We start from the raw sequence: 7479 nt of genomic DNA, 5'->3' as shown, positions 1-7479 counted from the left end.
TGCGGGTGTGCCGGTGGACATGGCAGACTGCGAGACGATTGGAGATGGTATTGTTTCCGCCGGTGACCTAGATGCAATATTTCCTCCTACAAAACTGGTGATTCCCTGACCCTGAGTGCTTTTGGCTGGCAAAGAAACCTGCACAGATACTGCCGGTGGTGCGGAAAATGGTGGCCTTACAGTGACGGAAGGGATGTTGCGTTGCTGACTAGCTTCATTGGCCGAGGGTGCTACAACCTTAAGGGACGTTTGGTAGTTAGTCCAGGCTTGAAAATGCATGGTGGTTAAGTGTCTATGCATGCAACTAGTATTGAGACTTTTCAGATTCTGACCTCTGCTTAAGCTAGTTGAACATTTTTGACAGATGACTTTGCGCTGATCAATTGGATGTTGTTTAAAAAAATGCCAGACTGCACTCTTCCTAGCATCGGATCCCTTTTCAGGGATTGCAGACTGAGCTTTAACCGGATGGCCACGCTGTCCTCCAACAGGTTTTGGCTTTGACACGCGTTTTGGGCCAGATACGGGCCCGGCAGATGGAACCTGTTGCGATGTTGATGCCTGCTGTGGCCCCTCCTCCACCTCCGCTTCTGAACTACTGCCGCCTGCACCCTGTTCCCCCAATGGCTGCCAATCGGGGTCAATAACTGGGTCATCTATTAACTCCTCTTCGAGCTCGTGTGCAACTTCGTCTGTGTCACTGTGTCGGTCGGTGGTATAGCGTTCGTGGCGGGGCAACATAGTCTCATCAGGGTCTGATTGTGGATCAGTACCCTGAGAGGGCAATGTGGTGGTCTGAGTCAAAGGAGCAGCATAGTACTCTGGCTGTGGCTGTGCATCAGTGCACTCCATGTCAGAATCAACTTGTAATGGGCATGGCCTGTTAAGTGTTTCACTTTGTAAGCCAGGGACGGTATGTGTAAAGAGCTCCATGGAGTAACCCGTTGTGTCGCCTGCTGCATCCTTCTCTCTTGTTGTAGTTTTTGCTGAAGAGGACAAGGAAGTGACTTGTCCCTGACCGTGGACATCCACAAGTGACGCGCTGCTTTTACATTTACCAGTTTCAGAAGAGGAGGCAAAAGAGCTAGAGGCTGAGTCTGCAATGTAAGCCAAAACTTGCTGTTGCTGCTCCGCCTTTAAAAGCGGTTTTCCTACTCCCAGAAAAGAGAGTGTTCGAGGCCTTGTGTAGCCAGACGACGAAACTGGCTCCACAGCTCCAGACTTACGTGGAATATTTTTATCCCCACGACCACCTGATGCTCCACTACCACTACCATCATTACCAGCTGACAATGAACGCCCACGACGACCTCTTGCACCAGACTTCCTCATTGTTTTAAAAACGTAACCAAAGTAACTTTATTTGTTGCTGTCAAACAACTTACACGGTGCGCTATAACTTCAGTATGATTTCAATATCCCTTAACAGGTTGGTGAGACCACAAGGAAAATCAGGCACAATGTTACACACTCTGTTTTCTGTGGCACCAAATCACAGAGATGCCACACACGCAGGAATGTCACTCAAACACAAATGTCAATATTAATCTCCCACCTATTTTTTTTTTTTTTCCCTCAGGGAGACTTTAGAAACCAAATAAGAGAAATTGTTTTTTTCAGGGACAATTTAGAAACCAAATAATAATAATAAAAAAAAAAAGCTTTCTATGGCCCAGTGCCCACTGAGTGAGAGATGGCACACACAGGAGTCAGGATAAGGAGTGGCACACAAGCCCTGAGGACAGTATTAATCTCCCACTGATGGATGTAGTGTTTTTTTTTTTCAGGTAGATTTTAGAACCCAAATCAAGCAAAAAAATAAATAGGCTTTCTATGGCCCACTGAGTGAGAGATGGCGCGCACAGGAGTCAGGATCAGGAGTGGCACACAAGCCCCGAGGACAATATTAATCTCCCACTGATTGATGTAGTGGTTTTTTTTCAGGTAGATTTTAGAACCCAAATCAAGCAAAAAAATAAATAGGCTTTCTATGGCCCACTGAGTGAGAGATGGCGCGCACGGGAGTCAGGATCAGGAGTGGCACACAAGCCCCGAGGACAATATTAATCTCCCACTGATGGATGTAGTGTTTTTTTTTTTCAGGTAGATTTTAGAACCCAAATCAAGCAAAAAAGAAATAGGCTTTCTATGGCCCACTGAGTAAGAGATGGCGCGCACAGGAGTCAGGATCAGGAGTGGCACACAAGCCCCGAGGACAATATTAATCTCCCACTGATGGATGTAGTGTTTTTTTTTCAGGTAGATTTTAGAACCCAAATCAAGCAAAAAAATAAATAGGCTTTCTATGGCCCACTGAGTGAGAGATGGCGCGCACAGGAGTCAGGATCAGGAGTGGCACACAAGCCCCGAGGACAATATTAATCTCCCACTGATGGATGTAGTGGTTTTTTTTCAGGTAGATTTTAGAACCCAAATCAAGCAAAAAAATAAATAGGCTTTCTATGGCCCACTGAGTGAGAGATGGCGCGCACAAGAGTCAGGATCAGGAGTGGCACACAAGCCCCGAGGACAATATTAATCTCCCACTGATGGATGTAGTGTTTTTTTTTTTTTCAGGTAGATTTTAGAACCCAAATCAAGCAAAAAAATAAATAGGCTTTCTATGGCCCACTGAGTGAGAGATGGCACACACAGGAGTCAGGAGTGGCACACAAGCCCTGAGGCCAATATTTTTCTCCCACTGATTGATGTAGTGATTTTTTTTCAGGTAGATTTTAGAACCCAAATCAAGCAAAAAAATAAATAGGCTTTCTATGGCCCACTGAGTGAGAGATGGCGCGCACAGGAGTCAGGATCAGGAGTGGCACACAAGCCCCGAGGACAATATTAATCTCCCACTGATTGATGTAGTGTTTTTTTTTCAGGTAGATTTTAGAACCCAAATCAAGCAAAAAAATAAATAGGCTTTCTATGGCCCACTGAGTGAGAGATGGCGCGCACAGGAGTCAGGATCAGGAGTGGCACACAAGCCCCGAGGACAATATTAATCTCCCACTGATGGATGTAGTGTTTTTTTTTCAGGTAGATTTTAGAACCCAAATCAAGCAAAAAAATAAATAGGCTTTCTATGGCCCACTGAGTGAGAGATGGCGCGCACAGGAGTCAGGATCAGGAGTGGCACACAAGCCCCGAGGACAATATTAATCTCCCACTGATTGATGTAGTGTTTTTTTTTCAGGTAGATTTTAGAACCCAAATCAAGCAAAAAAATAAATAGGCTTTCTATGGCCCACTGAGTGAGAGATGGCGCGCACAGGAGTCAGGATCAGGAGTGGCACACAAGCCCCGAGGACAATATTAATCTCCCACTGATGGATGTAGTGTTTTTTTTTTTTCAGGTAGATTTTAGAACCCAAATCAAGCAAAAAAATAAATAGGCTTTCTATGGCCCACAACTAGAGAGAGAGAGGTGGCACACCCAGGAGTCAAGACTGGCACACAAGCTGAAAGGGCAATATTACTCTCCCACTGTTTTTTTATGTATTTTTTTTTTTCAGGGAGACTTTAGAAACCAAATAATATTAAAAAAAGCAAAAAAATAAATAGGCTTTCTATGGCCCACAATTAGAGACAGAGAGGTGGCACACCCAGGAGTCAAGACTGGCACACAAACTGAAAGGGCAATATTACTCTCCCACTGTTTTTTTATGTACTTTTTTTTTTTTTCAGGGAGACTTTAGAAACCAAATAATATTAAAAAAAGCAAAAAAATAAATAGGCTTTCTATGGCCCACAATTAGAGAGAGAGAGAGGTGGCACACCCAGGAGTCAAGACTGGCACACAAGCTGAAAGGGCAATATTACTCTCCCACTGTTTTTTTATGTATTTTTTTTTTTTCAGGGAGACTTTAGAAACCAAATGATATTAAAAAAAGCAAAAAAATAAATAGGCTTTCTATGGCCCACAATTAGAGAGAGAGAGGTGGCACACCCAGGAGTCAAGACTGGCACACAAGCTGAAAGGGCAATATTACTCTCCCACTGTTTTTTTATGTATTTTTTTTTTCAGGGAGACTTTAGAAACCAAATAATATTAAAAAAAGCAAAAAAATAAATAGGCTTTCTATGGCCCACAATTAGAGAGAGAGAGGTGGCACACCCAGGAGTCAAGACTGGCACACAAGCTGAAAGGGCAATATTACTCTCCCACTGTTTTTTTATGTATTTTTTTTTTTTTCAGGGAGACTTTAGAAACCAAATAATATTAAAAAAAGCAAAAAAATAAATAGGCTTTCTATGGCGCACAATTAGAGAGAGAGAGGTGGCACACCCAGGAGTCAAGACTGGCACACAAGCTGAAAGGGCAATATTACTCTCCCACTGTTTTTTTATGTATTTTTTTTTTTTCACGGAGACTTTAGAAACCCAATATTATTAAAAAAAACAAAAAAATAAATAGGCTTTGTATGGCCCACTGAATGAGAGATGGCACACACAGGAGTGGCACACAAGCCCTGACCGAGGCCAATATTTTTCTCCCACTGATTGATGTAGTGTTTTTGTGTTGAGGTAGATTTTAGAACACAAATCAAGGAAAAAAAAATAGGCTTTCTATGGCCCACTCAGTGAGACATGGCACACACAGGGATGGCACTGTAGCAGAAATGCCAATCTTAATCTTCCACAAAAAAAAAAAAAAACAGGGACTGTCCTACAATTACTATCTCCCTGCAGTAATGTAAGCCAGGTATGGCAGGCAGCAATAGGAGTGGACTGATGCACAAATTAAATAAAAAGTGTGGACAAACAAAAAAGATAGCTGTGCAGAAAGGAAGGAACAAGAGGATATGTGCTTTGAAAAAAGCAGTTGGTTTCCACAGTGGCGTACACACAGCAATACAGCTATCACGGAGCCTTCTAGGGCAGCCCAATGAGCTACAGCGCTGAGGGAAAAAAAAAAAAAATAGCTTCCACTGTCCCTGCACACCGAAGGTGGTGTTGGACAGTGGAAATCGCTACAGCACAAGCGGTTTGGTGGTTAGTGGACCCTGCCTAACGCTATCCCTGCTTCTGACGAAGCGGCAGCAACCTCTCCCTAAGCTCAGATCAGCAGCAGTAAGATGGCGGTCGGCGGGAACGCCCCTTTATAGCCCCTGTGACGCCGCAGACAGCAAGCCAATCACTGCAATGCCCTTCTCTAAGATGGTGGAGACCAGGACCTATGTCATCACGCTGCCCACACTCTGCGTTCACCTTCATTGGCTGAGAAATGGCGCTTTTCGCGTCATTGAAACGCGACTTTGGCGCGAAAGTCGCGTACCGCATGGCCGACAAGCACAGGGGTCGGATCGGGTTTCATGAGACGCCGACTTAGCCAAAAGTCGGCGACTTTTGAAAATGAACGACCCGTTTCGCTCAACCCTAGTGTTGAGGCTGAAGACCCGGCAGTAGAGAATTGCAATATTGAAACTGAAGAACCTGCAGTCAATTGTATTGTTGAGGCTGAAGACCTGGCAGTGGAGAATTGCAATATTGAAGCTGAAGAACTTGCAGTCAATTGCAGTGTTGAGGCTGAAGACCTGGCAGTGAAGAATTGGAATATTGAAGCTGAAGAACCTGCAGTCAATTGTAGTGTTGAGGCTGAAAGCCTGGCAGTGGAGAATTGCAGTGTTTATGCTTAAGACCCTGCAGTGGAGAATTTCAATATTGAAACTGAAGAGACTGCAGTGGAGAATTGCATTGTTGAAGCTGAACAATGAGCAGTGGAGAACTGCAATGTATAGGCTGAAGAATCTACAATGAGTGCAATGTTGATGCTTTCCTGATGATATTTGAAAGGATTGCTAAGAGGGAGAAACTCCTGCCAGAACAGTGGGCACAGGTAGTAGCACAATACTTGACTGCCAAGAAAGCATACTCTGATTTAGCTTTGCAGGACGCTAAAGAGTATGGCAACAATAACTCTCGGGGCCTAGCGGGTTCACCATTGGGTGAATCACCGGGACAAACTATCGCGCTCCCAAATGTTTGACCTGTTGCTCCTGGTCCAAAAGTGGCTGCAGCCAGAGTCATCTATGCCTGCGCAGATGGTAGAACGGGTGGTGATGGACCGGTTTGTATACTCCCTGCCGAGGCCCATACAGGGTTGGGTTGCCCAGGGTGATCTACAGAATGCCGATGAACTGGTCGGACTGGTCAAGAGATTCCAGGGGTGAAAGTAGCCCACTCCATACTGGGGATCCCAACAGGGGGCAGAAGGCCAAAAGGGTGTGGGTCTCCCATACTATTTGCCTATGCAGTGAACATTGGAGCTGGCCCAAATTTGGAAGCACCCCAATACCCCTTGGAAGAGATGTGGAGGAGGGCCTCATAAAACAATTTTCCCATTATTAGGAAGTGGGTCTCCCATATTGTTTGCCTATTCAGTGAATGAAAGAGCTGCCAAAAATTTGAGCGCACCCTAATATGCCTCTGATGAAAAGTGGAGGAGGGCCTCATAAAAAAATGTTCCCATTACAAAGGAGCAGGTCCCCTATACTTGTATTGCCCATGCACTAAGTGTATCGGCTGAAAAACATTTACCCCTGAGGGGTATACATGAATATACTGTATAACCATTTTTTTGTTATGGGCATCGTAAACACCCTTTAAAAAAATTATGTGGGTGTTGCATCATGGACCACGGTCACCCTGGTGATCTTGTGATGTAGGATGAGGATGAGGAGAAGGAGGACAACTGCAAATAGCCAAAATCAGGAGGCGTATACCCATGTGTGGGTGTGAAGAGGTGCATGGAACAGACCTCCCCAAAAAAAGACCCTGAATTTCAGTTTATGTTACGCTGCTATCATTCAGTGGTGTAGAGAAGTCTGGCCCAATCCAGCCCTTGTTCATTTTTATTAGAGTCAACCTGTCAGCATTTTCAGCTGTCAGGCGGATTCACTTATCAGTTATAATTCCACCAGTGGCACTAAAAACCTGCTCTGACAAAATGCTAGCAGCAGGGCAGACCAGGACCTCCAAGGCGTAGAGAGCCAGTTCATGCCACGTGTCCAGCTTGGATACCCAATAATTATAAGGCACAGAGGAATCACGGAGGACGTTGATACGGTCAGCAAGGTACTCCCTCAGCATCTTCCATAACTTTGCACTCCTTGTGAGAGTACCTGCCACCTCAGGGCCAGTGCGATGGGAGGGTCTGAGAAAACTCTGACAGAACTTTGCCAGTGTTCCCCTGCCTCTGTTGGATTGGAGTTGTGTGTCTTTCGCCTGTACTCCTTGGTCGTCCAACGAACTGTGACCTCTGCCACCAGAGTTTTCAGATGGGAATTTTTTTAATAATTCTGCAATAAGGACCTTCTGGTACTGCCCCATTTTAGTAGACCTGTCTGCCTCTGGAATAAGCGATAGAAAGATCTCCTTGTAGCGTGGGTCTAGAAGTGTGGGTCTAGAAGTGTCACAAACCAGTAATGACTGTCACCAAAATTTTGAGAACGTGAGAGTCACGGGAAAGGCAGC

This window comes from Ranitomeya variabilis, chromosome 5, assembly GCF_051348905.1.
Source record: "Ranitomeya variabilis isolate aRanVar5 chromosome 5, aRanVar5.hap1, whole genome shotgun sequence".
Lineage (NCBI taxonomy): Eukaryota > Metazoa > Chordata > Amphibia > Anura > Dendrobatidae > Ranitomeya > Ranitomeya variabilis.
This window is presented reverse-complemented; position numbering follows the sequence as displayed.